We start from the raw sequence: 9976 nt of genomic DNA, 5'->3' as shown, positions 1-9976 counted from the left end.
CGGTTGAAACCTTTTATTTTTCTCAGCCACACCAAACAGGCTGTAAATGAAGATAAAAATACTACAAACTCCTACAGACTGACAGCCTGCATCACACAAACTGTGTGCAGTTCATCCGGTGCCATTCTAGACGTCATTTAAAATGGATTTTATTTAGAATGGAATAATAATTTGCAGCTCGGTCCCACAGACACCAGTATAACTCTCTTTGTTCTACTGGTCCACTGGCTTCGTGTTCTAACCCAATAATACAGGATGAATTGGGATGAGTGGCTGAGTATCAGGGGTTAATGCAGTGGAATTCAAATCACCAACAAATGACTTTGTGACAGTAATGATTATTGAGTATGATAATAATGATATATTCAGTACTGATCAGACATATTGATAGGTTCCTCTGATGTCGTGACTCCTTTGAAGGAAACATTTCTGTTCTTGGGATCAACGTGTTGAATTAAAGACCAGTGTGAACGAAGCTGATCACACTGACATGATGTCATCTCTGTCTCTGGTCCCCTGCCAGTTCTGGACAGAGGCTGTTTCCATGACAACCCATCAACCCAGATGTTTATTCTGTTTCTTTGAAGTGTATAAGACAGGTTGTAAAAAGGAAATGGATTCTGTCCGTCCCGTGCTCCGTCCCTCTTGAAGACCTTCTAGGTGGCCTGCTGTGTTTTTAATGTGTTCTTCTCTTCCAGCTGTGTGTGATGGACGTTTGATTGGACCTCCTTTGGGAGAACATGACAGGACCCGGCCCACCTGGACACAAAGGCCTGAGGTCTTCCCTCCCATCCGGTGCCACTGAGTGATAGCCCAACAATCAGCAGTGTCATCATCAGCATCATCATCATCATCATCATCATCATCATCATCATCATCATCATCATCATCATCATCATCAGCATCATCAGCATCATCAGCAGCAGCAGCGTCACCATCATCACCAGCAGCAGTATTATCACCACAATCAGAAGGACGGACGGACGGACACAAACACACACACACACACACACACACACCAATACATCTTTTAGGGTTTTTCTATGAAGAAGCTCCTCTAGACGGAGACCCAAGAACGAAGAGGGTTTGTGTTCAGTGATGAAACAAGTTGTAGTACCAAACTTTACTGAACAACTTGATCAGTGACCAATGTCTGATCGCAAGGCGTCTGCTCTACCACGGAGACACTGCTGCCCCAAAGGACAAGCTCCATGGTGTCTTTGTAGATCTAGAGAAAGTCTGACAGAGGAAGTGTGGGACTGCATGAGGAAGTCGAGTGGCAGTGAAGTCTGTTAGAACAGTACAGGACATGAAGGAGGGCAGCAGTACCGGTGAGGTGTGCTGCAGGTGTGACAGGAGTTTGAGGTTGAGGTGGGACTGATCAGGGATCAGATCTGAGCCCCTTCCTGTTTGCAGTGGAGGTAATAGGCTGACATAGGAAGTCAGACTGGATTCCACATGGACCATGATGTTCACAGATGACACTGATCTGCACGGAGCTGGTGGAGGAACATTTAGAAAGGTGGTGGCATGCGATGGAGAGGAAAACAGCACCTGTGCATTAATGAGTGGAGTGGAGAAGGAAGAATGTTCCTCCACCTGATCCCTGCTTTCACAATGTCATCTGTGAACATGATGGTCCATGAGGTAATCCAGTCCAACTCCATCAGTCAGCCCATCATCACCACTGCAAACAGGAAGGGGCTCAGATCTGATCCCTGATCAGTCCCACCTCTACGTTGAACTCCCTCACACCTGCAGCACACCTCACCTGTTCAGCTGAACTCGTTCATGTCCTGTACTGTTCTAACGGACCTCTTCCACTCCAGACTTCATGCAGGACCCCAGTTCCTCTCTGGGTACCCTGTCATTCTTTTTCTAGATCTACAGACACCATGGAGCTCCTCCTGACCTTCTCTCTACTTCATTAACATCAAGACAAATAACGCATCTGTGGTTCTTTTCCTGGAAATTAAACCAAAGTCCCTCGTAATTATTACACCCTCAATGTCAAGTTTCCCCCTCATCACTGGATCTGACACTTTCCACCTACACAATCGTCTTAGCTAACCCTTATTTTAAAGTGACCCCTACTCCGTTTGTCTTCCCATTAACACCACAGTAAAGCTGAATCCTGTTCTTCAGATTCTAGACCTACTGCCTTTCCACCTGCTCTCCTGCACACAGTGATGCTGGTTAGTTCTAAACCTGGTTCCTTTAAAATCCATAGTTAGCTGGGTTCAAAAACTAGTCATTTTAAAACCTAGTCCACAACCTAGTTTTTCAGAATTAGAGTATTCATAATTAAGATAGTGTAAACAAAAAAAATGTATTCCTATTCTTTGACTACTGATTTTGAATTAATATGTTTATCTAAACTTAACATGTTTTTAATTGGATTGATCATTTTTATGATCCTTTTGCAACCAAACAATTTCACCTCTGAGGTACTTTGAGATTCTGATTCATCGGTGCACTCTTCCCTCTCTGCCCCCCTTCCAAACTAACCAGCCCCTACCCTCAACCTCTAACAATAATTAAATAGACAAAACTAAGATGCACATTTTTAGACCAATAAAACACTAGATCAGGTGAAATTGACATACACATTCTCTAAACATTGACCAAACACTTCACTCGTGACAAAAACTCGATAGTATCAAACCCAATTCTTACTTTCTAACACTTAATTTTCGTTCGTATAACTTTTTGTACCACATGCAATGCGGGAGCACTTCACAAACTCACCTTCCTCCGTCATCTCCAGAATGGGACTGAGGAAAGGGCGCGCGACGGAAGTGACGTCACGAGTCGAAGGTAACGGAGACAACTAAAGAACAACTTCAAAATAAAATGCAAAACACTCCTTTAAGCAAAAGCATGAAGATTAAATACAACAAAGAACGGAAGACTTTTGGTGGAATAAAATATGTTTTCCTACTGCAAAATAATAATTAAATAGACAAAACTAAGATGCACAACTTTAGACCAATAAAACTCTAGATCAGGTGAAACCAACAGTTCATTAACTGTAGAACTCATTTTAACCACTCGAGGGAGAAAAAGGACCATTATGCATATTCAAAATTGATGTCAAAACATTAAAAACTTTTCACCAGTTTTTGGTCGTACTTTTCTCCTGAAATTGAATCAAATACATTTCCTCTTAGATTGATGCTTTTATTTTGAGCTACCACCGGAAATGAATGCATATCCGTGACACTGCCTTCCTCTTGTCAGTAGCCGCATTAGCTTTAAACCAAAACGAACACAAAGACAAAGACATAAACACACAAAAAACACACATAAAACCTTTAAACGAGAGAAAATGCAAACAAAATAACACATTCGTGCTTCGTATTTTACAAACTATTCCGTGGAAAACTACACAACAAACTTATTTCGAAAGACAGGTCAATACTGTCAAATCGTCTTGAAGGATCTGTAGTTGCGATGCCCTCCTCTGGACGTAATGGGTTACTACAACAACATTAAAATAAAGTTACACGTTGCTAGATACTCAATAGCTTCCGGTTGGAACTACCAAAATACTTTAAATTTGCGGAAATATTACGTGTTTGTCCCTATTTTTTTTCAAATATTACAAACAATGCAACCTTCTCTTTGGTTTTGACCAGGAGATTTAACCCACAACTTTAACACTTTTACACAAGAACCTATTAGATTTTGACAATTAAAGAATTTCTTCACTTCAAACTGCCTACAAGTCTTAATTTGCACGGTAATAATCGTTTAAAAATGATGTCAAAACATTAAAAACTTTTCACCAGTTTTTGGTCGTACTTTTCTCCTTAAATTTAATCAAATACATTTCCTCTTAGATTGATGCTTTTATTTTGAGCTACCACCGGATATGAATGCATATCGGTGACACTGCCTTCCTCTTGTCAGTAGCCGAATTAGCTTTAAACCAAAACGAACACGAAGACAAAGACATAAACACACAAAAAAACACACATAAAACCTTTAAACGAGAGAAAATGCAAACAAAATAACACATTCGTGCTTCGTATTTGACAAACTATTCCGTGGAAAACTACACAACAAACTTATTTCGAAAGACACGTCTTCTTCTTCTCCTATACTGTCAAATCGTCTTGAAGGATCTGTAGTTGCGATGCCCTCCTCTGGACGTAATGGGTTACTACAAAAACATTAAAGTTACACGTTGCTAGATCGTCAATAGCTTCCGGTTGGGACTACCAAAATACTTTAAATTTGCGGAAATATTACGTGTTTGTCCCCATTTTTGTTCAAATATTACAAACAATGCAACCTTCTCTTTGGTTTTGACCAGGAGATTTAACCCACAACTTTAACACTTTTACACAAGAACCTATTAGATTTTGACAATTAAAGAATGTCTTCACTTCAAACTGCCTACAAGTCTTAATTTGCACGGTAAATTGAATTCCTGAAATTGAATCTAATACATTTCCTCTTTGTTGATATGTAAATATATGTTATGCCTTTAATCACATTATAACAACTTTTTCAGTGTATTGTCAGGACAGTAGGAGCTGCGAGGGAATAGAAAGGTCACAAGTTCTCAGTGGAAAGTTTTTCTAACTGATACAGATGAAGACATCCTGACTGATTCATGTCCTAATTGTGCACTCACAGTTTATCCTCTGCTATCTGTTAACTGTCACACCAAAAATAAATGTTGTTAGGGGCACAGTGACCCCCTCCCTTAAATCATGCAATGTTCTGTTATGGGAACTGTCTTCTGCTAAAGAAAACATGTATTGTGTGCTGTAGACATTTAATCCTTCTATAGTAATTGATTCATATGTTTTTCTGTCTCAACTTCACTATGTGTCTCAACTCCACCCGTTATGATGTAACCAATGACATGCATTTCATGTATAAAAACTGTGGAGATTCACTCCTCGTTAGACTTTTTTCTTTTTGTCCCCTTGTCGACAAGTAAACCTGTGTTGAAGAAATACTTTGGTCTCTGAGTATTTTTTATGTCAGTGCATTTTTGTAAAGAACCAGAATTAGAGTGTCTCCTGTTTTGATTGTTCTTCTCTCTAGTGTCAGGAATCCTGACACGCTTAGATTGATGCTTCTATTTTGAGCTACCACCGGAAATGAATGCATATCCGTGACACTGCCTTCCTGTGTGAGTAGCCGTATTAGCTTTACACCAAAAGGAACACAAAGACAAAGACATAAACACACAAAAAACACACATAAAACCTTTAAAAGAGAGAAAATGCAAACAAAATAACACATTCGTGTTTCGTATTTGACAAACTATTCCGTGGAAAACTACACAACAAACTTATTTCGAAAGACAAGTCAATACTGTCAAATCGTCTTGAAGGATCTGTAGTTGTGATGCCCTCCTCTGGACGTAACGGGTTACTACAACAACATTAAAATAAAGTTACACGTTGCTAGATCGTCAATAGCTTCCGATTGGGACTACCAAAATACTTTAAATTTGCGGAAATATTACGTGTTGTCCCCATTTTTTTTAATATTACAAACATAGGGGGAGCTCTAACAACTGATCAGCCAATGAGAAGTGGAAACAACCAACTCTGCTACACTGGCTAACACGAGCTTTAAGCACACCTGCTGGCTAACGCCAGCTTTACGCACACCCGCTGGCTAACACGAGCTTTACGCACACCTCCTGGCTAACGCGAGCTTTACGCACACCTGCTAGCTAACACCAGCTTTACGCACACCTGCTGGCTGACGCAAGCTTCCAGAGCTGCGTGGAGGGTCAGGGTTAGGGTTAACCCTAACCCTGACCTGAAGGCGGTGAACCGAACTCTGCGCGTCGACTGACGTCACCTCTGTGTTTGAGACACCAAATTTGGAATGAACCAATCAAATCCATGCCCATCCATCAGCCAATCATCATGGTCTCGTGGCTCCTGGCTGCAGCTACTCTCATCATTAGTCTGTGATTTCCTTGAGTCCACCGACACAGCCCACATGTGCAGTAGAAGTTGTTCATGTCCAACATGAACTGTTGTTTGTAGGAGCCCTGAATGGATTTTGTGGGTATTTTGTAGGTCTTATGATGGTTTAAACACTGTGTTTGTTGCTGTTTGTGATGTTGTTTGTGTGATCACATGAATGAGGGAATAAGTGGGTCAAATGGATGTGGGCGTGAATATTAATACAGGTGAAGTAGGGTCACCTGCTCACCTGTGTAGAGATAGGGGGGGTGAGCAGGGTCGCTGTATTTTTCTTGACCACAACGCTATATCCGCTCTAATCGCTCTTATCACTATACTACATTCTGTGATCACTTCGATTATGAGTTTCTGCAGTTTCATGAGTTGATTATTCTTTTTCATTAATAAAAAGTTAAACTTTAGTATGGCAGTGATTTTCCTTGAAGCGCGACAAAGGAAGGCCCTGGCATCAGCCTCTCAAAGACTCTTTGGTTTTTGAAGTCTCCTACAGCTGTGTTTCTGAGGATTCATTTTATTATTGAACAGTTTCAACATCCTGAACTAAAACGAATAAAGCTCAAAGCTGAATATTTCAGAAGAATCACTGCGAACATGAAGGAAAACAGGAACCAGAACAAGAAACCAGATTTAATATTTAAACACAAGTCCTGACACCAGTGGTACTGGACATGAAGGTCAGACCGGATGGATCAGAACCGGTTCTACTTCACACCTGATTGGGACTGAAACTGGTGCTCAGGTCCTTCTGCTGACAGCAGGTGGCGCTACACGCATGACCGCTCACCTGCCTGTGTGTGTGAACAGCTGCTGAATTATTCAAATGAAAAAAGTGAAGTTGAACACTGACAATTTATTTTCTTTCACATTTAATTTTTTTAAAGTGTATAGAAAATTTAAAAAAATACATGACATAGAGCTTTTTCCTGCAAAAATAAAATAAAAAATAGTAAAAGTTTCATTTTTCCCTTATTGGACAATATTCAGTACTAATACTACCCAGTAGCATTAGTACTGTGTGATATTCAGTACTAATACTACCCAGTAGATTTTGTGTGTGGTTCTTTTCGGTGTCAGAGTAACATGAGATGACGTTGGGTTCTATGGAGTGGATCCCATGGCTGTCCACATGGTGTGCGTGATCACACAGGTAAATAAGAGACGGGTTTACCATCCTGAGTCGTGGTGCTGCGCTCTGACTCAGGCCTACACACAGATGAGTGATGACCAGAACAGCCTATGATGGCTGTCACCTAACACATGAGCCTCCTCACAGACAACTGTTGTCCTGGTGCTGCCTCTGGGACACAAAGGTCACATGATCAACACCTCCTCGCCTCCAGAGAATCGACTCACTGCTACTGATATGACCTCATCTTCTGTGGTGCAACTTTAAAGCTGAAAGAAAGAATGTTTCAATGCAAGTAATGGTGTACACAACAACTATGTGTACTGTTCAAAGTATCAATGCTCACAATTTATCACTAATGAATAACTTATGACTCTCTGAAGGTAAGAACTGCAGTGCGATTAAGAATGATTATAATTAGAAATACATTTACATACAGTGTTATTTACTGTATGTACACTCTCACCCTATAGTGTTATTTACTGTATGTACACTATTTCACTATTTTACTGGAGATACACTATTTCACCCTCTAGTGTTATCTACCTCATGTACACTATCTCATCATATAGTGTGTGTACTATAAGATGACATAGTAATAATAGCAACACATTATTATTATGTGGTCGTTTCTGGCTGCCTGACACACTCTCCGCTTCAGACCGACAGCTCACAGGTGTTTGGCTTAAGCCAAGCTATATTTACGAAGGTCACATGGAAATGTTAAGTATGACACTGACAGGGGTCTGATTACTGGACCACTGGAAACGCTCTTGTTCATGTTCATCCACCTCTACACAGAAAGCCGTTGCATCGTGTCCATTTAGAATATGAGCATCTTGTCTTCTGAGGTGATTTATTGAAGTCCTGTCAGTAAACATGAGTTCTTTTTCTCATGATTTGTTTTTCATTTTATTTAAAATTTCATTTGTTCAATCAATCCATAAAATCATTCTGAATATTTGTAAAGTTAAAAAATATTCAAAATGTTAAAATTAACAAATATTCAAATCTTAACCACTTGTTGGGAGTTCTTACACTAGAAGCACTGTTTCATCAGTGTAAAAACGTGGATCAAATTATTGATTAATAGCAGTATGTGTTATAGGTTGTATGATTCAGAAGTTATGATGTGATACAATCATCATTCATCAGACATCACTCAGAGAAGTAAAGACGAAACTATGCAAACAGCAGCCGTCTTTGTACCGTCTTTTTTTTGTCCTGCTGCAGCCTCCAACGGCCCGACTAAAAGCAGTGTTGAACAAGCTCCTCCGTGTCAGTGAATGTCAGTTACCCCCAGATGTCAGTAGGAATTTAAAACATCTGTCCTCATGCTAGTGTTTTGTATCTCTGCTCCAAAAGCAGTGATGCAGTTTTGTTCTGGATCTATTTTACTGTTTTTAACTTACACTCTATTAATGTTTGTGTTATCTCTCTCTGACTGTAAAAAAAAAAGTTTACCCTCTGACCTTCATTTAGCATCAGTAAATAAGGCATTCCAAGTTTTAACCATTCAGCTGCTGTATGTTGGTATATGATGCTGGAGCTGAAAGTTTTCATCTTGACAGCATTTTAGGAATCTAAACATCTTAAAGTTAGTGGCAGGGCACTCCTTTGAACCACTCCTTTTCCACTGGTATCAAAAACCTAAACCTAGAAGTCCATGTTTTACACCTAACCCCTAACCCTAACCCTAACCCTAACCCTAACCCTAACCCCTAACCCTAACCCCTAAGCCTAACCCCTATCCCTAACCCTAACTCTAACCCCTAACCCTAACCCTAACCCTAACCCTAGCTCTAACCCCTAACCCTAACCCCTATCCCTAAACCCTAACTCTAACCCCTAACCCTTACCCCTAACCCTAACCCCTAACCCTAACTCTAACCCCTAACCCTAACCCTAACCCTAACCCCTATCCCTATCCCTAACCCTAACTCTAACCCCTAACCCTAACCCCTAACCCTAACCCTGCCATTGCAAGGTTTTTTTGGACATGTTGGCTCATAATATGTGAATAATGATCCAAATAAGATTAAAGAGGGTGTTCCATGAATGGGTCACAGCACAAGGAAGAAACAAGATGTTTAGGATTGTTCAGCCTTTTATGGCCTGAGCTAACTGGCATTCTAGTTTAGTCTTGGGTTAAATGTTAGAACAAGCGGATGGCCATGACTGGTAGCCGGCTGGCAGACAAGAAAGAAGTGAGTTGTTTAGAAATGGTGTCTTATTTATCACAAAGATACCATCACCAACAAAAGAAAAAAACATTTCTTTCACTAAAGCAGTCTTTTAGTACCTAAAAAGCTTTGCTTGCATGTTATTCTAATATGTATGAAAATTAGGGTCATGTATTTTAACTATTACCTTCTCATATTCAGGGAAAATGTCTAATCAGTCTGTTACAAGCATTCATGTCCAAATTAAGGAACAGGGGCTAAGAAATGCAATTCCACGAATAGCTGCTCACATAAACATGACTTCACCACGGAGGAGCTCTGGCCAAACGCCAGCGACACACAACAGCTCGTCCCAATGTGGACACGTCCCTGTGCTCTTCCTCCTTCCTCCTTTATTTTACACACACACAAATGCAGCTGTTTCCCACATTTTTCCCCACTGATTTGGCTTCTTGGAGGCGGATGGCCTGGAGGACTCCAGCTGAAAGTTCAGTCCTGTAGTGGAAACAAACCCGGGTGAATCAATTAGTGCTAGAATAGACTGACAGATGGACTGGGGTCAGATTATATGTGAGAAATGAAAAGCTGGTTAGGAGAACAAGACCAAGGCACAGCAAAACTCAGTCAAACACAAAATAAAGCTGAGGACTACACACAATACCAGTCAGTGCTGATGATATCAACTCCTACATATTGTCCTACAA

The sequence above is a fragment of the Antennarius striatus genome, chromosome 23 (assembly GCF_040054535.1).
Source record: "Antennarius striatus isolate MH-2024 chromosome 23, ASM4005453v1, whole genome shotgun sequence".
Lineage (NCBI taxonomy): Eukaryota > Metazoa > Chordata > Actinopteri > Lophiiformes > Antennariidae > Antennarius > Antennarius striatus.
This window is presented reverse-complemented; position numbering follows the sequence as displayed.